This window comes from Balaenoptera borealis, assembly GCF_965194805.1.
Source record: "Balaenoptera borealis genome assembly, chromosome: 6".
NCBI classification, from domain to species: Eukaryota; Metazoa; Chordata; class Mammalia; order Artiodactyla; family Balaenopteridae; genus Balaenoptera; species Balaenoptera borealis.
Window position 1 is genome coordinate 115,691,579 of NC_138863.1, and position 26,475 is coordinate 115,718,053.

At 38.2% G+C, this 26,475-nt stretch overlaps 1 long non-coding RNA gene across 1 annotated transcript in view; it reads right to left on the reverse strand.

Moving 5' to 3' along the window:
• The window catches only part of LOC309631496, a 549,237-nt gene that overhangs the window by 153,946 nt on the left and 368,816 nt on the right, over nt 1-26,475 (reverse strand). The window lies entirely within an intron of this gene.

A 26,475-nucleotide genomic window follows, 5' to 3' on the forward strand; every position in this document is an offset into this window, starting at 1 on the left:
ACATTATTGAGTCATCATCTCAATAATGAGTTGATGAATTCACATTCTCTGTCCATCATCCATCCAAAGCGGGGGAAAAGCACCATCACCTCTCTTTTAATGGTTCCTCTCTTTCAACGTCTTCTTTTTTAGCCCACTTTTCAGGCAGCTCCTTTTCATATGCTAACAAGCATAGATTAGCTTTAATAGCCTCTCTCATTAACTGTCTGACCAGAGTAAAAATATGTCTTGGGAGACAGATTATCCTTCCACACGCCTCTGATAACCTCCAGACACTGTGCAGGATCTCTAGGTCTGCGACCAAACCCGAATACAAATTGCTCTTTTAGAGGTATGTGACTCTGCTCTTAGAGTAACTATAATCTCAGCGTGTCAGTTTTGACATTTCAGTTAGTAGGCATTGCACATGTTTTATAACGTAGGGAATTATTAATGGTATGGAAGGGGAGACACAGAAATATCACCCAGTGTCATTTTCATCTCTTCCATCAAAAGGATGGGCAACAATCCATCATGGAAGGTTTAAGTGCCCTCCTGCCAGGGGTGAAAACAGAGACAACAGGAACAGTATTAAGCTAGATGACCCCTTAAGGCCCTGGTCACTTTTAGGAGCTGTAAATGATTGTATTTCAGAGCTAAAGTACCATTTCAGATAATCTCCTTATATATGAGGAAACCAAGACCCACTGGGGTGATAACAGCCCTTGTGGTGAGGTGCGTCCAGATTCTCTGTTTTCCTTCAACATTTAGTGACTTGATCACCTACCATGTGCCAGGCTGGGTCTACCATGGTAGCAAACATAGTGTTCCTGACCACGTAGGGCTCATGCCTAGGTTTTCATTTATATCTCTCCTTACATCACAACAAATAGTTTCAAATTTAGAAGTACTTTCATTTCTAGACCATTCTTAACTCTGAGATGCAAGGATGGCCTAATATTTTCTACACCTTGGTATTCTTCCCTTAAAAATAATCACTCCTTTAGTTTAAGCATTTCCTCTCTACCCGGTGTTATTAATCAATGCAGAATCTCTTGGGAGGGAATATATATAAAATCCTTAACCTTTTATTGTTAATTGTTTTTTCATATCATTTTTATGGTAGAAAACTGAAGCTCAGAGAGCTTAAATGACACGTCCATTTTCCAGTAAATATGTGAATTGAAATCCAATGCACATCTGGCTGATTCTAAAGCCCTCACCATCTTCTCTATAAACTGCTGTAATATTCTAACTCTGCACGTTCTTGGGGAATACTTTCTAGAACATCATACTACATAGAGAATCTGCTTGTTCCATTAATTTTTTTTCCAGGGCGTTTTCTTTTTTTTTTTAGTTAACTTTGGGGAATAGGTGCAATGAAATGGTAGGGGTATTAACTTCTCTCAAGGTAGAAAAGAATGGTTTCAAGGTGAAAGGTGTGGGAGAGTTGGAAGCCTAAGATTCTAAATCTGTGAGTAAGAAGGATGACCAAAGAGGTTAGACTATTTGTTTGAGAACTACCCACAGTGAGTGAATTCTGAATGGCATGATGTAGGTTGTTGCTATGACACCAGAAAATTCTGTATTCAGTGCAATGGGATCCCCGTTTGTGTTCTTAAAAAATTAAAGCAGTTTTATGGATATTAAATGTTTAAGTGACTCCAGCAGCTAGAAAGAAAAATCGTCTTATGAATAAAACAGGCCAGCGCCTGATTGCTTGCATGAAAAGTATTTGAAAAATGTGTTTGCAGAGTTCGGGGCTTGGCAGCTTTTGTTTTATGGTGTGCAGTGATAGGAGGCAATGGATGAATGAATATATAAATGATTGTAGGCAAACTACGGAGTGTAAAAATTGTGAGAGAGAAAGGAAATTTCTTCAATGCATTTTTCCTGAGCACTTATTATGAGCTCAGCGACAGGCAGGTCTTCCCCGAGCGTGCAGAAGTAGCCTCTGGTATGGGGTCTGGCTTCATCCTTTTTTCATGTATTAACTAGGATGGCATTTACATATTTGGCTATGTATCAAATCAACCATGAGATTCTAATGTCTTAACACAGACTTTTTAAAAAATCAGGTTTATTGAGAAATAATTTATATGTGGTGAAATTCACCCTTTTTAAGTGTACAGTTCAATGGGCTTTGACAAATATTTATAGTTATGTAGTCACCATTACAATTAAGACATAGAATGTTTCTATCACCCTAAAAAGTTCCCTTGTAGCCCTTTGGAGTTAATCCCCTCCCCCACCCAGAAACTGACAATTACTGCTCTGATTTTTGTTCCTATGATTTTGCCTTCTCCAGATTATATCAATATTATATTAATGTTACTATTATAGTAATTAATATTATGCTAACAGAATCATACAGCATATAGCTTTTTGTGTCTGCCTTTTTTAAGTTAGCATAATGCTTTTTGAGATTCATCCACCTTTGCATGTGTCACTGATACATTTCTTTTTTATTGCCGAGTAGTATTGCATTGTATGGATATGCCACAATGTATTTGTCCTTTTACTAAAGAACATTTGGATTGCTCCTGTTTTCAGCTACTATGAATAAAACGTCTATAAACAGTCATGTGCAGATCTTTATGTGGATAATGAAATAAATGTTTATCATTTATGTAAGTGTTCAATATGGGTTTTCACAATGGACAAACAGCTTTTCTCTCCCCGGGTTTGCTAACATGGGAATCTAGGCTTCTTTCATCTTGTGGCTCCCTAACCACCTAGGGCCTTGAACCTCTTTGTTTCCAGCCACTGGAAAGGAAGGGGACCTGCTTCTCCTATTCAAGCCCAGACAGGACGCACCTTAGTCTTGTTTGTATTTTACTGGTAAGAAGTGGACATGTGGCCACCCCAGGATGCAAGGAGCTGGGAATTTAGCCCCATGAACCACTTTATATTATGGACAGGGGTACATGGATTTTTGGTGGAACCATATCTGTTGGTAACATAATTTGTTTGTGCAGCAAACATTTATTGAGAGCCCAAGCACTGAGCTAGGTGTTGGAGATAAAGCAATGACAAAACAAACGAGGAAACAAACCAAAAGCTCAGAACAAAAAAATTCAGCCCTTAGTATCTTGAGTTTACAGTCTGGTACATTTCGGGGGATTATCATGTTTTTATATCCTGAAAACAGTCAGTAGGAATGAAAGTGCCTAATCAGAAAGAGTGGGGTATGGAATAGATATGGGAATTATAAAATGACAGATGAAAGAAAAATCATGGCAAGTGGGTCAGGGAAATCTCCCTGGAGGAGGTAAGATTTCATCTGAGTTCTTAAGGATGTTAGCAATGTAGGTAGGTGGCTGGGGGTAGAGTGGGAATTTCAAAAGAGATAAATGATCCAAGAAAGGGAATAAAGTAGCGACATGCCTTGGGTATACCTTGCTGGAGGCGGGTAAAGACATTAACCTGAATTCTCTGCTTTGTTAAGATGTCCACATACTGATCTTTATGCGCCGCTACAAAGATCATTTAAGTTGCTTTCTAAGGAAGTTATGTTCAATTTGACTGTCTTAATGGCTGCTGCTCTGTTTTATTGATAGTGATTGAATGTTTTAAAATGACTGTTTTAAAGTAATTGAATACCGCATGGTGGTAAAATTTTCCATAAATTGAATAAGTAGTTTTATCACTTAGTGGGTGTTTCCTAAATATTAATAGCATTTTTCTAAACAAATTAAGCTAGCAAGAAGAAGGTTGCTTTCTTTCCTTTAGCAGAGCAGTTTAGAGAGAACTATTCTGATTACAAATTAAACCAATGACTGTTTAAATCTGGAGATTTATTAGTATGGTTTATCTCATATGTCATTGTGTTATTCAGATGTAGTGCAGGAAATAGAAATCTCTGATAGGTATTTCAGACAGGACGAGATTTAACACAGGAAATTAGGTGCTTATAAAATTATTCAAATGGTGGTAGTAGCAGTAATCTGGGGTCCACTGCTGTAGCTGTGATCTGGAAGTCAGGAAACTGTTGCTTCTCTTGCAGCCAAAGCTGCCACCCCCATGACACAGCAGGTGATGAAAAGTGGTCCCTAGAGTTGAGACAGTACCAGTACTTGCAGCCTCTGAAGAATGCCTCCACTTTGTTTGCCTCTTCCACCTTGTTTGCAGGAGTTTATCTTGCTCCTAGAGCATATATTTCATCCACATTCTTAGATCTAAGGGAGTCTAGGAAATGTAGATTTTAGTCTGCTTGTGATTTGGAGTGAACGTAGAAGGGGCTGGGGTAACATTACTAAGCACCAACTGACAACGCTTACTCCAATTATCATATTTATTTTTCTGGTTCCCTCACTTCTCCTCTGTCTTTCTTTATGGCAGCTAAAGAGAAAATTTTATACGAAAGACCATAGAAAAAGAGATACTGAAGTCATTATTATTATTGTTATTATTATTAATTTTAAATATGAGAACTCATATTCCTATCTGATTACATTCCTATAAAAGCCAGTATTAAAAGTAATAACGATTCTCAATTTCTCATGGGACTATTACATAGCATCAGATATTCTGCTTCCTGGACCCACTGGACTTCTCATGCATTGCCTCGGCTGTGCTACTCACACACATTTGTTGCATCTTCCCCAAATAATTTTAAATCAACAATTAATGAGATATAGACATTTTACTGAAGATGTAGTTGTAAGGTGGGAAAGAGGATTCATATTACATCCTATTTAATAAGACTGCTTGGTAGATCACTGTGTCTTCCCATCAAGGTTCCTCTTCCCAGCCTGCTTCCCTCCTTCCCTCCTTCCCTGGGAACCTAAGAATACTCTCTGTTGTGTCAAGAAATGTAGCCAACACCCTCTGCTTACCTATCTCTGCCCCTCAGCAAAACAAAAGCTGGGCAGTTAGCAGAACTGTCACTATCAGTTGTTCCTCAAGCATGGTCTCTTGCCAGGAAGGTGGGCAAGTAATAGAGGTTTCTTTTTATTGGGTTGGCCAAAAAGTTCATTTGGTTTTTCCATATCTTACAGAAAAACCCAAACAAACTTTTTGGCCATCCCAATACCTTATACCCTAAGTGGCTTTTCAAAGCACTCATCCTACAAAATAGTATATTATAGCAAAATGCCATCCTAAGAAAATGTGTTTTCTTTCTTTTATTGTAGTTATTATAAGACTTTTTTTCCCCTAGAACAAGGGTCCAATAGTCAACATTTTAGAGAAATGATCATAAACTATAATTAATAGTATACTAGAAATAATAATTTTATGGCATAAATCTTTTTAAAGTGTACAGTAATTAAACAAAACAATATAAAACTAAAATATGATTTGACTTATATACTGTGACATATTTATATTTAAAACTTTTCTGGTTTAAAGCACTTTTATGTCTCTGATCCTATTTCAACACTACAATAATGTTATAAATACACAAGTATTATTATTATTTTTTATTGAGAGGTGTACAACATAATGATTCCATATTTGTATATATTGCAAAATGGTCACCATACAGAGTTAAAGATGTTTTTTCCTGTGATGAGAACTTGTAAGATTTATTCTCTTAGCAACTTTCGAGTATACAATACAGTATTATGAACTATAGTTGCCATGCTGCACAGGTCTTATTTCTTACTAAAATTCTGTGCCTTGGAATAATGAATTCTGAGGCTGTAAAAATTGTGGCCAACTTACTTCCTTTGTTCACTATGGGGCATTATGAGGCACATTACCTCTGTGTATTTCTTCTTTATATATCGTATCTGATAGTCCCAACCCTATCCAGTTCCATAAAAATAGTGGAAATAATAAAAATACCCAACTTTGACTGCCTATTTTGTGCCTTTGCTTTATAGATACTACTGGAATCCTCAGAACATTACAAGGTACATAATATAGTGTATGTACATACGTGTGGAGGATTATTCAACTTGTCCCAGAATAGAATTTGTAAACACTGGAAATACCATTCAAACCCAGAGTTTTTGTTCTTTCTTCTCTGTCTTATTTCCTATATCCTATAAGCAGACACACAATGGTTCAATTTAATTTAACAAATAGTTATTGGATAATAATAACGTCTATCTAGTTTGTGGGACCCAATTCAAAATGAAATTGCAGGGCCCTTTGTTAAACTGTGAAGAATTTCAAGATCGCTACAGCAGAGCATTAAATCGAGCACAGGGTCCTCCTGAGCACAGGGCACAGCTCAGGTGCCCACGCTGGCCCCGGGCGCTGGTTTATGTGACATCCGCCGTGCCAGGCTCTGTAGATACAGTTAGGAGTAACATACCATCTTCCTGCTTGGGGAGCTATCAGTTGCGGGTGATTTGGGGGGAGTTTCTTCTTTGGGATCACTTTATAGAGTCTGCATTATATTCTCTTGACTCTCCTCAGGGGTGACAGATCTTTTCTTTCTGAGGGATAAGATTTCTCGAAATAGCCAAATTCACACGACTACGAGCTTTGTCCGTAACTTGAGAGAGAACAGCCTCGGTAATTAGTAATAAAGCCTTTGGTTCAAAACAAAATGTGATTCTATAAGAAGGAAGCTTGATTTTCTTGAGAGACCCTTGACCTAATAAAAAGGCTCTGAAAATATTGGCCTTGAGGACCTGTGAACCAGGAAGCATTCTCAGAACAGGCAGACTGTATTGAGAGCAGTGCTGATTTGATCTCTGCTAGTCGGCAGTAGAAGTTAAAAATATTATCAGTTTCAACACCTGAAAGTCACGCTTTATATGCTTTGGAAATTGTTACCCTGGTATTTTCCTTTAAAAAAAAATATCCCCCCTTAGCCACATGAGTTGTGATAAACCTAGCTTCACTAGAGACTGGTAATGTTGCAAAGAGACTAGTTCAGGAATGAAGATGAATGCACAGATCTTGTGAAATGATGAAACAGTAGAGTTGGATAGCATCCTTCGAAGTTATCCGGGCTTTGGAAACTGTCTCTCACTAGCGAGGTCAGGGATCAAATGTGGCATGTTTGGTAACGTGCCTTGCAAAGAGGAGCACTAGAGAAATATAAGGGACGATGTAGCCTCTTCTCATCTTACGAAGGACAAAAACGCATCTCTCCAGAGCTGATCATCTGTCTTCTGACTCTTTGCTTCTCAAGGTCAAGATTTTATGGGCTGGGTCCTGCTGGACCACTGCTGGGGTGCTTAGTTATAGCCCAGCTGCTGTCTTCTCACCACTCCAGGAGAGGAGCCAGGCCTTTTTATTTTCTGGGTGATGAATGGGACCTGCCTAATCCCTTGGCTTCTCCACTTTCTTCCTCTGAGTGAGAGGCTGGATGACTTACATTATAGATTGGGTTAGCTCTGAGCAAGGGGTGTGCTGGGAGAATGAAATGAAGAATGGCCTCAGTTGTTCTAAGGTTTATTTTCCCAACCAGGCAAGGGAGAACAGTTTCGCTAAATAGGTAGGGCCATCATCAGTAGCTTGGGCAGCTGTCAGTTTTAATCAGCCAGTGATGCAGGGTCTGTCTTTAAATGATTAGAACCTGAGTCTCAGGTCAGCCAGGGAATCCCAAAATAATCACCATCATTCCAGTTATGAGGTTCTCTCTCTCTCTCTCAGTCTCTTTCACGCTTTATACAAGCACTTTGGTTGAAACAGGTTGTGAACCAAAAGACCAAGACCATTCCTCTGTTTACTTTGTGGATGTGTGTGTGTGTGTGTGTGTGTGTGTGTATGTTTGGCTGTGATGTTCATAGTCTGGAGGAATGTGCTATGGCTCAATCAGTTAAAAGGAAAGAAAAACATCTCCCTCACATCTTTTTATTTGTTTCATCATCAATTTTAGTTTTATTCATTATTGTAAGATATCAGGAATTCTTGAGGTGAAAATGCAGTGTCAACTAGTTCAACCTTTAACAATTTGAGAATTTTTATATATTTTTTAAACAGTAAAATCTGGTCTGCAGCAAGTCTTGCCATCAGTTTACAAGTTTCTCCCCAAACAATCTCATATTTGTAAAATTACTATTCTATAGCTTGAATCAATGCTTCAGACTTTTTTTTTTAAATAAAGCATTTAGTTAAGTACCCCTGGTTTTTAAATTTTTTATCTTTGTCATGAAAGATTCAAATAACACCAACTTGGAAATCTTGGCTTTGAGGATTTGATTCTTAATAGGAAACAACTGGCTGAATGATCCCCTCCTTTTTCCAAATAAACTGATTTCTTAGGCTATCTAGAGAGTTTTATTTCTCTTTGATTTCCCTTACCAGTTTCTATCTTATCTCTCTGGATAATCAAATCCCCATAAATGTAAAAGCCTTCTCTTTTGAAGTTGCTGCCATTGAAACCCTGACAGCCTTCTTATCTCTGCCCTGAGCTGCTTCCTCAGCCTATGCCGCCCCATTGAAACGTATCTTTTCTTTCTTTCTGTTATGACCCAACACTGAAGTTACATTGTATAATATTCGGGGATATAATGGTTGTATATATGTATATTAAAAAAAATTTATTTATTTTTTGGCTGTGTTTGATCTTCGTTGCTGCGTGTAGGCTTTCTCTAGTTGCAGTGAGCGGGCACTACTCTTCATTGTGGTGCGCGGGCTTCTCATTGCAGTGGCTTCTTTTGTTGCGGAGCAGGGGCTCTAGGTGCACAGGCTTCAGTAGTTGTGGCATGTGGGCTCAGTAGTTGTGGCTCGCAGGCTCTAGAGCGGGGGCTCAGTAGTTGTGCCACACGGGCTTAGTCGCTCCGCGGCATGTGGGATCTTCCTGGACCAGGGCTCAAACCCGTGTCCCCTGTGTTGGCAGGTGGATTCTTAACCAGTGCACCACCAGGGAAGTCCAATGGTTGTATATATTTAATTTAAGCTTGCACATTTTGATAGACTGAGTTAACAACCTCACTGATAAAGATTTTATATCAATCAACCAATCAATCAAAATATTTACTTAGCTGCTGATAAGACTGGAGGCTAAGTCACGTATTAGGAGCCATGAGGCATGGTCCTTAGTTGCTTTTGAGAAAGGTTTGCATTCTAGTACATGCACCCCTCGAGGCTTGAATTGCCTCCCCAGAGCTCCAGGGAGAGGGGACTGTTGGTTTCTTTGCATCACTGTGCTTTGCTTCTGCTGTAGCATCTTCACACAGTGTGACATTTGTGGTTGTTGGTTCCTCTCCCTATACTGTCAACTCCCATTTATCTTTGGATGTTCAGCAACTAGCACAGTGTATAGTACCTTCAGTACTTCCATCTGGATGACTGATGGAGAGAATGCATGTCTAAATATTCTGCAAGTTCGCTTTCACCCAATTCTGAGCTGATACTCACCATGTAGAGTCCTGTTAAATTCTAGTCCAGCATAATCCCTGGCAGAAATTAAATTCGTGATTTTGTCTCTTTTTTAGATAGAGGTGCCAGAGATTTTCCTAGGCTGCCTTTAGGTAGAATTACTCTATCACACCCATCCTTGCCTCTTTCCCAGCCCAAGGCAAACAAGGTTTATGCTTATGTTAAGTTTGATGCTTTATACTCTTCTGGAGAAATTGGGTTTTACTCTTCCTAAAAGAGGATGGCCTGCACTATTTTGGATTTCAGGGTCAAAGGGAGTAGTATACGGATCCTGAGAAGGATGGCAAAGGGAAGGTGATTAGAGCTGTGTTCCTTATGATAGCAGATTCCTGAGGCTATCTGGTTTCTAAGTCTGGTTTGTAACCCAGGGTGTTGAAGAGGGGACAGTACTGCAGTAACAGCATCACACCCCTGCCCATGCTTCAGATGAAGTAGGGCCTCTGTCTCCCAGTGTTCTGGGGAACAGATCCCCTGGCCTGTGGTTTGATCCTCCCTAGTGTCTGTGCTTTGAAGAAGATGCCTGCTAATCTGGCCACTTCTTCCATGTCTGAGATTTGGTGCAGACAGGCGTGAATCTCCCCAGTTACTAAGTTGTGGGTTCTGCTTTATCAATGGCCTCTTCATTTATTTGAAGGTACTTCTCACCGATTTCATGATCCATACATAACTTTGGGACTGGGGTTTATACTTCCTATTCTGTGGGTGGGGTGAAGAACAGTGGTGAATTTTGAGCTAGAGTGATTAGTAAGTGGAAACGCCTATTAAAATTGATCACATCATTTCAATAGAATTAAAAGAAAGACTTTTTTCTTGCAGCAGAATAAACATTCATGAGCACGTAAGCTGCACCAGCCCATGCATGCTTCTAACAAAGGGAGTTTTTGCCTTTAGTATCCAATACCTTCAATGTCCAGTCTGCAAATGTTTGCTGCCCTGTATTTACTCTCCAGCGCCTCAGTATTTTCTTCATTTCTTATTCTTTTTATGGTCACATCTACTCATAAGAGAAGGTGTGAAGTTTGTTTCTGTCTGTTGGTTGATGAAACTTTAAACAGAGGAATCTTTTCTAGGAGTGCCTGTATTTTAATGAGCACAGACCTGTAAACCAAACAATTAGAGCTCAACACATGAATTTTTAAGTGCTAGCTAGTGAAGTCTAAGATATTTTGGAGTCATTAGATATTTTGGTTCTGAATCTCCTGAAATGTGGTGAATCATCCACCCCAGCAGAATGATTTGGGATATCACTGGTCAGTGATATTGTTTAAAGCTTTCATTGATGTCAAAATACATTTTACAGGAGTTGATGTTAAGCATCTCCCATGACATCAACCTCTATAATAAAGAATAAGCCTAGAAATGGGTCTTTTGTGGAATGGCAGCCGTAAATCTCCCATCCTCTTTATCACTGAGCCCAGTGGCTGGAACTGAAGCCTGGAGAGGTCTGCAACATTTCAACCTGGTGTTTATGTTTGAATCCAACTTGACTTCATGAAGTCCATGCTGGTTATGGGGAGGGGGTACTAGGTGGCCCTCCTTCTGGCTAATATTTGGATCTCTCAGGTTAGGGACATTAAAATGGCATGAAGGAAGGCAGGAAGGATTAGGAGGAGAAATCCTTAGTTTGATGCGTTAATCCTTTTGTCCACTGGACCCACCAACAAAGGTCTGCTCCTTGTTACTTTATGGGACGTCTCTAGGAGGTTTCAACTGAACCTGTTGAACCTTTTCACTCCATTGTTTTAGTCTTTTTTCATAGACTCTTGCTGGGGGTTCGGTCTATCCCAATTGGACCTGAAGTTTCCAAGTGCCCCTTCATGCATGAAAACTTCAATTCACCACAGCAGACCAGCCCAAGCGCCTGGGCCCTCAGCCCGGAGAGAAACCGGGAGTACTACTTACCCAAATGAAGAAGTCAGACCAGAGGCAGGAAACAGAGTAAGGTGATTGTATTACTTTTCTATTGCTGAGTAGCAGCTTAAATCTATACAACTTTATTATCTCAGGTTCCATGTATCGGGTTGAGCATGAGTTAGCTGGGTCCTCTGCTCAGGGTCTTACCAGACTTAAAGTGTTGGCTGGGGCTGTAATCTGATTTAGGCTCAGGATCAACTTCCAGGGTCACTAGCTGTTAGCAGAATTCAGTCCCTTGTGGCTGCAGGACTCAAGGCTGTTTGCTCCTTCAAGGCCAACAGGCAAATCTCCCTGACTTCAAGGAGGGAAAGGGCTCACTTAACTGGGTTATGCCCACCCAGGAAAATCTCCTCCACTTAAAAAAAATCTCCCTTTTTATTAACTCAGAAAATCAAAGCTTAATTACATCTGCCAAATTCCTTTGCTTTATAATGTAATAATCACAGGAGTGATTCCATCATATTCACAGGTCCTGCCCTTACTCAAGGGCTCGCATGCCAGGAAATAGTAGCTCTCTTGGGGGCCGTCTTAACATTCTGCTTCTGAAAATGATGAAAAGAGCATGATCCTGGGAGTCAGACAGTCCTGGGTTCAACTCCTGCCCGTGGTCTTTCCTATCTGCTCAGTAACACTGGTTTTCTGATACCTGACATCAAATGAGGATAGTCATGCCTATCATGCAGTCTTGTTGTAGAGATCTGAGGCAGTGTGTCTAATGATCTAGCACAGCAAGTCCCCCATCAGCAATGTTACTATGATTTAATTGTTGCAGAAAAGTTTTTGAAAGGCTTTGGAGTATTGAGCAACGTTTGCAAGTCCATGTAAAGAATGAGGATTTACCAAGTAATAACCGGGTAATTTCACATTTATTTTTATGTTTTCCATTAGTTCAGCCTAAACCACAAAATTCAAACAAAGAAGATGTGAAAATCTGGCCCAGACATTGCAAACTTTAAGCATCCGATGCTAAGGATAGATAGAAGGAAAATGATTTTCTTATTTTCGTAATAGAGTAATTTTTCTATTTATAGAAGTAAAATATGCAAATTTTATAATTTGGGAGCTACATATAATATAAATACAAAGAAGACAACCAATATTAACAGTTGGTTTGTTTCCTTCCAGTCTTTTCTCCTTGCAAAGTTTGTATTATTAGTATCTTTCTATGCATACAATTACAGATCCTTCTTATTCATAGTGCCATTAGATCATAAGCAGGTTTCTTCTTTTTTGACAACTTTTAGATTAAAACCATCATTTAAAATGGCTACACCCTTCAGAAGTTGTATAGATTTAAGCTGCAATTTTACGTTAGTTTGTGTGGTTATTTGATTAATGTGTCTCCTCCCCAACTGGAATATAAATTCCATAAGAACAGGAACCAAGTCTCTTGTGCGTCACTGTTGTATCCCTAGTACCTAACAGCACCTGGCTTGTGACAGATAAACAGTAAATATTTGTTGAAAGGCTGAAAGAATGAATAAACGACTATACCTCGTGGATGTGCTGTAACTTACTTTGCACTCTATTGTTGTTAAACACTTTTTTAATTATTATAAATGAAGTTGCAGTGAGCACTGCACATACATCATTTTCCATGGGTAAAGTGGTTGCTTCTTTCCACAGTTTGGAGGGCAAATTACATGTTCCGTTTTCCAAAATGCAATGTACTAGTACCCACCCAGGAATACTATACCATTTCTATAAGTGTCAAAAAATAGGCAAGCATCTATAATATTTTTTTTGGTCTAATTTGGGATTTACCTTAAACTTTATTTTTTTATGTTTAAAATTTTTAATTAATATTTTAAATACGTTTCTGATCACATAACAAGACACACTGAACAAAGTTATTTTATGAAAATAATATTCTAAGTAAATAAGACAAAATAAGAAAAAAAAGATATAAAAAGATCTTAGAAATAGCATCATTTATAAACAGGAAAATCCATAAACAAAATAAATGTTCAGCAATATGGCAACAAATTATGGCAAAGTAGAGTAAATATTATGAAAACTTCTAATTTACAGTGTCAATATAAAAAACAGGATACAAATTATATGTATAGAATAGTCTTATTTGTGAAATAATACACATAGAAAGTAATAGTTATCTATGGTTGGATTGTATGCTTTTAATTTCCTTTTTTTTTTTTTAAATTTATTTATTGATTTATGGCTGTGTTGGGTCTTCGTTTCTGTGTGAGGGCTTTCTCTAGTTGCGGCAAGTGGGGCCACTCCTCATCGCGGTGCGCGGGCCTCTCATTATCGCGGCCTCTCTTGTTGCAGACCACAGGCTCCAGACGCGCAGGCTCAGTAGTTGTGGCTCACGGGCCCAGTTGCTCCGCGGCATGTGGGATCCTCCCAGACCAGCGCTCGAACCCGTGTCCCCTGCATTGGCAGGCAGATTCTCAACCACTGCGCCACCAGGGAAGCCCTAATTTCCTTTTAAAACTCTTTCTGTAAATCTTAAACTTTGTTCAGTGCATCTATAATACTTTTGATGAGAGGATCTGATCTCGTTGTGCTCTCTTGGTTTGCTGATTATAGCATAGGGCACACTGGCTATTGATTAATAATTGTATTTGACAGGTAAGGCCCAAAGTGGGTATTTTGTGAAGGTGTTCTGTGTTTCCCTGGTGACCCCCAAGTGCTTGGATGGCATCTGGGTATAGTAAAAGAGATGTTCTTGCAGTAGACAGAATTCTAAAAATGGGTCCCAAGATTCCTTCCATGACTTAATCTCTAGGACCTGTGAACATAATGAGATATTACTACCATAATTATGTCATGTTTTATGGCACAGCTGACTTTAAGAGAGATTATCTAGATGGACCTGATTTAATCACATGAACCCCTTTAAAAGCGAACGTTTTCTCTGGTTGGTGGCAGAAGGGAACAAGAAAATGCTATCCATGTCCTCCCTGGTACCGAGAATCTTGTGTAAAGATTCAGCTGTGAGGGTGAGTCTAGAATTATCTCACAGTTGTCTTCCTCTTGTTCCTTTCTTATTTGAGTATTTTAGAAGGACTGATGGGTGAATGTAATTACTGTCAGAATATTAGAATTGTTCTGGCAAATTTGTCCTTGAAATGTGATTCTGACTGGCTGGCTGATGACCTACGGTGTCCACAGAACGACACTCATCCAGGGGACTTCACCAGGGCTCGGAACCTAACTTCCAGCCCCCAACAGGCTTGGAAAGCAGCTTTTGTCTCCATACTAGGAGTGGGAGGGAAGACCAATAACCAGCCTGGTGGAAAATGATGGATGAACTGCATATAGAAAGTGTTCATGGGTACAAGGGAAACTTAGTTAAAAATGAAAGTGTTGAATTTCAAAGATAAAGAAAAAATTCTAAACACATCATGGCATCAAAACAATAATAACAATCAACTAGCCAACAACTAAAACAGATATTTATTTAAAAAAAGAAAAGAAAAAGCTGAATGGCCCTCAGAATTTTTTGTAACGTTAGATGCTAGAGGAAAATAAAGCAATGATTACTGAAGTTCTATGGAACAGGTTATGCCCCCAGATTCTCTCCTTAGCGAGTGGTCATTCATTTGAAAGCAACAAAATATGATACATAGGCATGCAAGAATTTGGGACTATAGTGCTTTGCACATTTTAAAAAAACTGAAAATTTCTTAACAAGAAGGAAAATAAATGAACTAACAAAATAAATGGAAAAGAACAGCGAAAAAAAAAAGAAATAAGAAGAAAGAAGAAAGTTTAAAAGACAATTTTATAAGTTAGAAAACAGAGTACAGTTTATATTAAATTCCAAAAACTTATTTTGTAAAAAAACAATATAGACAAAAGGTTATATAATCTAATTAGATTTAAAAATATACACAAAATTAGCAATGACAATATAAGCAAATTAAATCAATTGTACAAAAATAATTTGTAAAATTCTAGGCTATTAATTTTCAAAGTTTCATTAAAATACGTAATTTTGGACAACTATCCAAAAATTGGTAAATAAGAAGATAGAAGTTATCAATATATCAATACCTCTAAAATAAATCCAAAGATTGTCTGAAGAACTAGCCCCAGGAAAGGTGCCAGGCCTGGATGGTTTCACTAGTGTTTTATGATCCTTCAAGAGATACATGGTGCTGATATTATTTAAACTTTGCAGAGCACAGGGGAAAAAAAAGATCCTTGCAATAACTTTATTTATTTTTACATGGGTAGTGTAAGCCTTGTGGCCAAAACTTGAAAGAGATGGTACAGGATAAAAACAAACAAAAAGCCCTGAGTAATTTCTCATTTATCCATGAAACAAATATCTTAAATAAAATATTAGAAATACAAATCCAGCAGTATATTCACCATGACTAAGTAGAATTTATTCTAGGAAAGTGAGTATGGCACAACATTAGGAAATCTGTTAATAGAATTCATGATATTAGTAGGTTAAAAGGGAAAACACTATTTTCATAGTTTCCAAATATGCATTTTATAAAATTTAACATTATGATTTAAAAAACAGAATCTTAGTCTTTAGGAATAGATGTGTCCTTCCTTAACATGCAGGGGCTGGGGGTTCGATCTCAGGTGAACAACAGACACACCAGAGACACAGTGGATTAGATGAGGTCGGATGAAATAAAACAACACTTCCTAATGTCATCCTTTAGCTATCCTTTAGCTAACTATTTAGCACAGTTTTGGAAATGCTAGTTTATGCACATAGAAGTAAAAATAACAGCAAATGAAAGAAAAATGAAAACTGGAAAGGATGAAGTTATAATTTATCGGAAATATAAAGAGATAAATGGCTGTCTGAAAAACCTAATACAATCAACTAATACTAGTGTTTGGACATAATAAAAGTTCAAAAGATTTCAATTCTTGTTTTATTATATAACAACAATTATTAACTAGAAAACAAATTAGAAAGCAAAGCTGATTTATAGGAACACCAAAAAGAACAAATTGTCTGGGGCAAAGCTTAATATGTCCTAAAGGCAAAGTGGAATTCCACAATGTGGGTGTACGCAGCTTTGGGAAAAGAAAGATCAGTTTCAGCTCCATTTCTTCCCCTTACTAGTGATGTGACCAGTTGCCCAACCTTAATTTCATCATCTTTAAAAATAAGAGAATAATATCTTGTGGGGCTTTTCTGAGGGTCGAATGAGACAGTGTATCTGAAAATGTTCAGTAAAATACTGGCATACAGATTATTATTGAGAAAATTCCAAAACTACTGGCACATGATAATAATCCATCCTGGGAAAAGTTAATCATCTGGACAAATATGTATGCATAAAGAGTATGCATAAGTATGTTCTTTGTAGTTTTGTTTTAATAGAGAAATGACTATGTCAAAAATAGAGGATCGATGAAATACACTATTATACATCTAAGTTATTTAATATTTACATTCATTTAAAAATATGGTAGTACATTCACCGATAATGGGAAGATTGTCATAATACATCTGGTGAAAGGATGAGCAAATATAGAATTTATGATCCTATTTTGGCAAAATTCTATGTATGATCATATGTATTTAACTGCAAAATGAAGACTACAAAGGTATACACTAAAATAAAAGTAATTATTCTCTATGGATTTTCAGATTTCAAGCCATTGATTTTTTTGTTTTTATTATCTGGATTTTGCAATAATTCTATAACAAACATTAATTCCTTGTATTAGTAAAAAAAAAAGTAAGAAACAGATTGTTTGTGGGCCTCTCTTGCACACTGAAATCACTTGTCAAATCCTACAAGCTGACTCTTTCTCTCCTGACAGAGCTTAGGTAAAAACTTACCTCTTAGTCTTTTTTCTGATCTACGTTCTTTGGAAAATTAAAACCCACTCCTGTATGATTGATGCATTTCTGTACATATGTCAATATCTTCAGTCAAGAATTACTCTGACTTGGGAACCATTGTCTCTTTGATGTGATTTGTGCATCTCAGCCCTCATTATTCATTCAATAAATATTGACTGTGCATCTAGATATTCTGCTAGATGCTTGGTATGAGTTGTCAGTTGGGGGTCCTTGAGGAACCCAAGAAATAACCCTGCTTTTTCTTGACTTGGTTTCTGAACCGACTGAGAAATAAGACAAAAGAGAGGGCAGGTGGAGAAACAAAAGGCGTTTGCTAACTCATCAGTGGACCCCTCACCTGAGGGTGGCTGGAGTCTGAAGAATAGACTCCACATCTCACATGGGCAGGAGTGTGGGTGGACTTGTTCCCCCCAGTTGAGCTCCATCCATGAAAGACTCTCTCCAGGTGACTTTTTCTGCCTCTCCTGAAGAAGAGTGAGGAAGGGGGGTAGAGAGAAACCAGGTGTATGATGCTAACTTGGTTTTTTTCCTGTGGAAGGAAAAGGCCAGGGGTAGGGACACCCTCCCGAGGAAGGCGGTGGTTGTCTAAAAGAAAGTCGGCTTCTAGCTTCAAAGTCATTCTCCCACTCCTAACCACTGTTCTTTTGCGTATCTTCCTGGGATCCCTGGTGAGCAGTATAGATTTTTTCTCCTGGAAGACTCTGAAAGGAGGCAGAGAGTATATTAATTAAATGAACTCTGAGGCCACACTATGCTTAAGGCTAAACATTCATTCCCAGTTCTATTTCCCTTTCCAAATTATGTCTAGGCATATTTTCCAATATGGCCTACCAGATACTACAATAAAATTAAATGACAACATTAAGATACTCCCAATAATAAAATGTCAAGAACATAGAAATGCCCCAAATTGAATATAAACACCCTCCCATTATCAAATTCCTGGGGAGAAATTAGTCCAAAAATTAAATTGCTTTTGGAAGCTCAAGTGCAAAGGAATTGACGTCAGAAATCAAATTTGCTTGCCCTTGTAAATGAAAAGTCTAATGAAATCAGAGTTCTTCCCCATTTCTTATTTTGCTCATTTTTAGCCAAAGGTCGTCTTTTGGGTAGAACTGAGGTTCTTTCAGCAGCTTTCACTGGAATGATTATGATTACTTCAGGAGCTCTGAAGATGAATTAGTCCAATGCCAAATCTCTGATGAGCCTCACTTTTAAAAGATTCCAGGTTGCTTGGACACTGATAATTATTAGTACTGGTCTCACCTACACCACATTTACAAAGAAGGCCAATCCCCAGCCCTGACGGTAGTGATTCCAGGCAAAGCTTTGTTTCCAGAACACAGTACTTGATGCTACCCCCCGTCCATGGCAGAGACTCAGTGGTTACTGAGATGGGCAACTGTAAGTCCCAATTTCCCTGGGACAGTCCCAGTGTATGTCTCTCTTACCCCAAAGTTACGATCAAATTGCAGCACTTTCACTCTCAAAATCATTTTGTTTAGAAAATAAATTATATGACCATCCTATTCATGAAGGTAAACTAGATTTTAGTTTTATTGGGAAGTCACTCAATTTATGACAGTTTTCTTGAGTCTACCACCTGTAAAAATAATCTCAACTGGGAAGAAATCTTTAGACAGGATGTTATTTTGGGTAATATGCTCCTATCATATCCAAGGGGAAGAAATCCACTTACTTATCATGTGTCCTCTCCCATTTTGTTTAGTTAAGAAATTTGCCATGGTGGCGTAGCCAATCACTGGGTCTTATTTGAGGTTCCTTTATTTCCTTTGAATTTTTCTTTTCACTTTTTTTTAAAGCTTTTTTTTAAAGCCAGATTCATATTTATCACAAAATTGAGAAGAAAGTACATTTCTCTAATGTTTACAAATAAATATCTTTTCATGTGCTTTTTTATTATCCATATCTCTTCTTTGGCAAAATATTTGTTCAAATTATTTGATTATTTTTATTGGATTGTTTGTCCCCTTATTATTATTATTATTATTATTATTTAAACTTATTTATTTGATTTATTTTTGGCTGTGTCGGGTCTTCGTTGCTGTGCACGGGCTTTCCCTAGTTGTGGCGAGCAGGGACTACTCTTCGTTGCAGTACGCGGGCTCCGCATTGCGGTGGCTTCTCTTGTTGTGGAGCACAGGCTCTAGGCGCGTGGGCTCAGTAGTTGTGGTGTGTGGGTTCTAGAGTGCAGGCTCAGGAGTTGTGGCCCACGGGCTTTGTGTTCCGCCGCATGTGGGATCTTCCCGGACCAGGAGTTGAACCCGTGTTCCCTGCATTGGTAGACGGATTCTTAACCACTGTGCCACGAGGGAAGTCCCTGTCCCCTTATTATTGAATTTTGAGAGTTCTTTATATATTTTGGATGCAAGTTCTTTTCAGGTATGTATTTTGCAAATATTTTATCCTGGTCTAGAGCTTGTTTTTTTTTGTTTATTTGTGTTCAGTTTTTTTTTTTTTTCCATTTTCATAAGAGAATTATTTGAAGAGCAGGCATTATCAATTTTGGTAAATGTATTTTTTTGTAAGTGTGTGTACTTCATGCTTTTTGTGGCCTAATAAACCTTTGCCTAACTCAAGGTAACAAATACTTCTGTATTTTCTCCTTTTCTTCTCTTTTCTTTTCCTTTCATTTCTCTTTTCTTTTTTGCTTTTGAATGTTCAGTTATTTCAGCACCATTTGTTGATAAACAATTTTTCCTCCATTGATTTACTTTTCACTTTTGTCAAAATCAATATATATGCGTGAGTCTACTTCTGGGCATAATATTTTGTTACATTGATCTATGTGTCTATCCTTATGCCAACACCACATCCTTGTGACTACCGTCGCTTTACAGTAAATATTGAAATCAAATATGTGAATTTTCTAAATGTGTTCATCTCTTTCAAAATAGTTTAGACTCTTCCAGGTCCTTTGTCTTCCTACATAATTTTAGAACCTACTTATCTTTGCTCCTTTTTGTTCATTTCCCTGCTCCTTTTAGTTGACTCCTTGCTCAGTGTTCCAGAAGCTAGAGTTTGAATTCATCTCCTCCAGCAATGCCAGACAAGGCCTGGTCTTGTGATTTTATTGCCTGGAGGAGAGTAACGTGAGCACGTGCTCTCCCTAGGTAGGCAGCCCCTCAAGAAAGAGTGAGAGAAGAAGGGCTGGTGTGTAAGTCAAATGGAGTCCTAAAGCCAAACCCTAGAATTAGGGGGACGAGGCAGGCCTCCTTCTACAATCAGAGCAGAGAGGAATGCATCTTGTTCCAAAGAGACAGGAGAGAGAAAGGGCCTCAATTATGCATGCTCTTTTACCATTTCTCCTAAACTCAGTAATCACTAATCACCTGAAGGAACAAGGAATAGATGAGGGGATGAAGAGAATATAGGAGAGTAGCTACCACTCCCTAGAAGTAATGAAGAAGTTGTATTCTCCCCACCAACGTTGACATAACCCATCAGCATTGAGTGGGCGGTCTTAGTTTCCGTTTCCATGTATATGAGGGAACCTAATTCTTGTCTTTATGTATCTCAAGAAACAAAGATGTGTGTATGGGGTGGGTGGGTAGAGGGGTTTGTCCTTTCAAAAACAAGTGAAGTTGGTCATGGTTTGTAGAAGACAACTGCAGATAATTCAGCTGATATCTTCATAAGGCATGGCCATACAGAAAGATCTCCATAATTTTTTAAGGAGTTTTTTTTTGTTTTAATAAGGCTCAGCTATAAAATATCAGATTTATTTTGGAAAAAAATATACCAACTTCTTAGAAAAGTAATCATGGTAGTTTAATAATCTTATCTCAGTTTCATTTCTCAAAACATAGCTCTTCCACAAAAATACCCTCCCCAGTTATTTCTGCTTTCTGGTTTGTTTCTGCTCAGTCCTATTAATTCTTTACCATGGAGCTGCGGCTGAATTCCTCTGTGAAGATGCTGACACCCGGGCCAAGGGTGCCATCCATGAGTGCCCGACAGCTGGTCCTCAGTGCACTGGATTCCCCACAGGATGAAGACCCTGTTTGCCTTGGACTACGTCTTCTTGGCGCCATGGAAGCCTTTCTCTTGTAGGTTTCCCAAAGCTTTTATGAAAGTAGTTCTTTCAGTTTCAGAAGCTACCTCTCTTTCATTAAAGCTGTCCACAAACTCTCCCCTCTTTCTCTCAGCACTACCCTGATCTCCTCAACAAGATCCCTAATGGATATGTACTATTCTTGTCCTATAGACCCTGGAGGGCTCACAGACCATCAGTTTCTAAAGAGACTTACTCTTCAGCTTGGATGAGATACTCTGCTATAGTTAATTTCTCTTCATCTCCTGCTCTCAAAATAGGGAACAACTAATGAACTTAAAGTATGTTGATTTGCTTGCAACTTATTCTTCTATAGTAACTCACTCTCACTTAGAATGGCTCCTCAACAAGGCACTTACATTTTAAGCCTCATCATGAATCGAAATGAAAGACCATTTCTTATTCTTATGTTTTTAAGTGGTCCATGGGTATAGCTGCCTGCCAAAAAGCCCTGAAAAAGACTCAGTCCCTTTTGATGTAAGTTTTGGCTTCAACTTCTTCCTGAAACATGAGAGGTTTGGTAGAACTCAGATATGGGAAAGGAAAAAGATGATAACATTTTGGGAGGTGTTTATTATAGACTGAGAAGTGACAGCCTGTATTTGGTGCTTATTACGTGCTAGGCACTGAGCTAAAGTTTATTCATTCGTTTTGTTTGTTGTCAGTCTTCCCCTGCTAGAGTATAAGCTCCATGAGGGCAGAGATTGTTATCTTTTAAATTTCCTGCTCTATCCCTAGTTCCTAGATCATGGAGTCATTGAAAAGATAGTTGTTGCCTTAGTAAATCTCTCATCTGGTGCAGTGGGTACTTTGATTATTTGGATGTTACACATGAGTAAACAGAGGCTTAGACAGGTCATGTAACTTGTCCAAGGCCATAAACTTAGTAAGTAATACAGCCAAGAATCAAAGTCAGGTCTGACTCCTGAGTCCATGGTTGAAACACTTGTCTACACTGTGTCTCATCTCTCTCAATCCTGTCAGTAATAACTCTGTGAAAGAGATACTACCCTTACTTTATAGATGAGGAAAGTGCAGCCCAGAGAAGTCAACTAATACGACTGAGGTCACACAGCGGGTACCTAGGGAAGGCAGGTCTTGAACTCAGATAATTTTGACTCTAAAGTCCATGCACTTTTCCCTGTACTATGGTGTACTGGTGAGAGGCTTTAAAAATTAGTATAATTATACATTTCAGACTCAAGTTACAATGATGTTGAGAATAATAAAAACTCACCAGTGGCAGAAAACAGAAGCTAAACACAGTTCAAATGAAAGAAACAGTGTCCTCATGATTTATGACTCAGGATCCAGGTTTCCTGGGGGTTCACCTCTTGCCACGTGGTGTCTCAGGTAATAAGGAGGCTGTAAACCCTGGTTGTGTGCTCACCACCCCTCATGGCAGAAACAGACCTTTCCCTTTTCAGTTAGTGCCACTAAAGACAGATTTGTTTGCTGTCCATTTACTATGATGATAAGTCACTGATCTGGGTCCAGCTAAGAAGGCTGTATGTTAACCAGCCAGAGCTGTGAAAGGTGCCTTAAAAATGATGAGGGGACTTATGCAGGCCCTCTCTGTGCCCTGAAGGTACTAGGGGTGAATGCTCTGTATTCTGTTTTTGTGCTATTGTAGGCACGGGAAGATAAATACCAAGTGCTACTCAAATCTACCTGTCCAGATTCCAGCAGACACAGGCTCTTTAGGCAATATGGTGCTTAAGAAATTAATAATGTTTAGAAATCTCTGGGTCTGTCAGAATAATGAATGTGGCTAATAAACATTCTAATTAGTTAACCTAGAGAAAAATCTTTGCAACTCTAGAGCAGACATTTTCATATTATCCTGAATGTAAACATTACCTTATCACAGACTGCTGTTTAAATGTTACTCTGTATATTTTCTTGGGTTTAGACACTGTTACAGACTATGCAAAAAGCTGCAGAAAAAGACTTAATAGAAAGTGACAGCAGGCAGCTTTCCCTGCCGGCAGAGATTAAGCGCTTAGCTCTTGGCATTTCAATTACCTGAAACTAATGGAATAAATATTTTACAATATTATTGCCTTTTGGGGGGTAAAGCGCTCAAAGAAAGAACTATACATGAAATGGAATTTTGTTATTTTCTTAATGAAATAATTGAAAATGGATTTACTATCAGAATCTGATCATTAAAAAAAATAAAGATACCAGAACTAGCATCAGCGTGAAGAGATCAGGACATAATTTCTTATATGCATGGCCTTCGTCACTGTCATTTTGCCTCCAGCATAACTTTAAAATAATGCCCTCTAACTATATCCATAAAACCCTTTTAGCTGAGCTCAGATGATTTTATGATGGCATAAATTTATTAGGGTAATTTTTTTTAAGCATGAGGCTAGTCAAGAATTTCCAGCTTCAGGGAATATTACATTTTGGGTGTCGTGGGTTTGAGGTACAATTAAGTTTACTCTTTGACTTGGCTCTCAGTGATCCTGGTTTTGTGTTCTTTCTTGTCCCCTGGCTTATTGAAGGCATGAAAACACAAAAAAGCCACAGCTGCCTGGAAAATGTGCTTTCTCAATGAAATGATACTTCTTTATTACCTAGTGCTGAGTCTTCCATGCAAAGATAATAATGGATTTTCCCCACTGATGTGAAAGGTAGGGCCCAAAGATAAATCACATACTGCTAACTTCAGTGTTTGATGTCCTTGGAGATGGGGAAATGGTCTATTTTCCCTTTAGGTATGTCATCATTTTTACTAAAGTCAATAAAAATAATGTCAAATCTGAATCTGCAGATGGCTGGCATATTCCATAATGTCATATCATATCCCATGGGGCCCATTAGGTTATAACTATTGTTTATAGAATTTTTATCATATTGTGTGTGTGTCTAGGAAAATTTTATGATGGAACTAAAAATTCAAAAATACCTATCTTTTAACAGATCTCTTTCCCTATTCAATTGACTTGCCCTATGCACATGACATTCTCAAGGGACATCTAGACAGTCATGGATTTTATATATTTTTATAGTTGTTATATTAGTGATAACAGTAAATGATTTGTTTATTTACATTGTATCTATATGTGGCAAAATAAGGCTCTTGATATTTTATCCATTTTTTAAATTGAGGATTTATATATACTGGCCAGTACGCATGGAGTGAGAATTATCTTTGAAACTAATTATCTAAAAAGATTATTTGAGCACTTAGGAAAAAAATACTTGAAGAAAGAACTCACTGAAAAACTGAGCAAAAAATTCTTGCCAGAGGATTGATTAAATTTTGCCAAGTATTATACAGTAAAATTATTATGCAATTTTTGTTCTACAGATTGAAAACAAATGATCCAAATGCAGCCCAGGTAGATTAGGGAATCTCCTAAAGTCAGTACCAGAATCCAGAATTTAATAACCCAGAAATATAATCCCTTCAGCATGTCTGTTGAATTTGCTTCCTAAATCTGTCCACTTCTCTGCAACTCAGCATCTATCAGTCTAACCCCACCTGCCATTTTCTGTCTTCTAAGTCACTGCCAGAAATGATCTCAGTTGTTGCTCTTCTAGAATCATTTCTCGACTCAACAGCCATAGTGATCAGTCAAAGGTGTAAACCGAATCCTTTAATTCCCCTGCCCAGACTCTCCAGTGGCCTCCCACCCTTTAGCATCCTACAGGGTCCCCTGGTCTGGCTCCTGCGGTCCTGCCACCTCATCCCCTAGCACTCTCCATCTCGTTGTCTCCAAGCCTTCTGGCCACCTTGTTCCCTTTACCTGGAATGTTCCTCCTTCAGACCTCGGAAGATCGTGCTCCCTCACTTCTCTGTGTCCTCAGTTCGAGTCCCATCTTCTGTCAGGAGTCTTCCCTAACATACACTGTCTTAGCACATTTCTTTGTAGAACTTTTCAACATCCAATATTTTATTTACGAATTTATTTATTGTCATACTTCTCCTACTGCAGGGTCACCTTGCTAAAGCAAGTACCTTACCTGTCTTATTCACTATTCTATCCCCAGTTCCTCGAACAGCACCTGGCACTCTGTTGGTTCTCGATGCATATTTATTGAATGAATGAATGAATGAAGGACCCTAAAGTTTCTCCTAGAAACTGGGAAAATTTTTTCCTCTACCTGAGTACAGTGCAACCCATTCCTAACTCATATCAATTGAGTATACTCTCCTTCCCTAACATGTTGATCTGAATGCTTAACTCGGAAACATTTTTATCCAATTTGGAGTGGCTAACTACAAAATTAAAAAGAATGAAGTGAAAACTTTTGTGATATTTAGGATGGATAACGTTTGTTTTTAGTGGCATGATGAAATAAGAATCCTTCTAAATGTTCTAGATATCCCCTGGTAGCAATTATCCTGTGAACAGGGTACCCCTGATGTGTTTTTATTTCAAAGCTTCACATTGAACTTCATGATCACTCACTTGATTCAGGATTTATTATCCCACATTATTTGGCAGATTGATAGGATCAAAATTGTGTCCAAGATTCAGTCCCAGCACCACACAAGGGGTAGCCCCACCTCGGGTGCAGCTTTATCCTAGGTGTAGATATACCTCTCCTAATTTATTACATTCTTCTTGTTCATATTTATAACCTAGGAATTTAGGCAGTGGGATATCCATTTGTTCTTCCTTTCATTTTTCAAGGTCAAGACCATCTTCCTAGGACCTCTTTCCTACTCTTTGCTTAAGGCTCAAGTTAACCCCATTCCTCCATTTATTTCCAGAAACGTCCGTCATATGTGTTTCCAAATTTGGGGAAGTTGGGAGCTTTTACAACTGATGCTTCTTATTCAGTACTGAGCATGTGAGTTGGAGTGTCCTAAAAATTGAGTGTCTGCATTCTTAGAAGTTCCAGGAGCTCTGTAATATAAGGCAGAAGCACAGATTCTCTGTGAAGAATGTAAATGACCTTACACAAGAAGTTCTAGGAGAGAACTTCCTAGAACTATATTGGCGAGGCATCTGAGAAAAAAGATGATGTTCTCCAAATAAGATTTTATTTTACACCTATGGACAATTTAAAGGTAGTGTTAAAATTATGGAAGAGTTTTGATGAGAATTGCCTGATGGGTCTCATTGCATAGATGGGCTTACACCAGCTGTATTTATTGACATCTGCACATATTCTTTGACTCCTTCCCAAATTCAATGAATAAGAAATTATTTCTGGATGGCTTTGTTTATGTGAACATCTGGACCTGTGATTTCACTTGGGTGTTCTCTATATCAATTCATGTCAACAGTCTTCTACTTTCCTAGGTTCATATCATACCTCTGAGTCTCATAGGACTTGTTAAAATTTCTTGAATATTTACAAAGGATTCATTGATATTAAAATATATTTAAGCTATCAGTAATCAAATTATGTGGTTGTGGAAGAGTAATGAACTGACAGATAT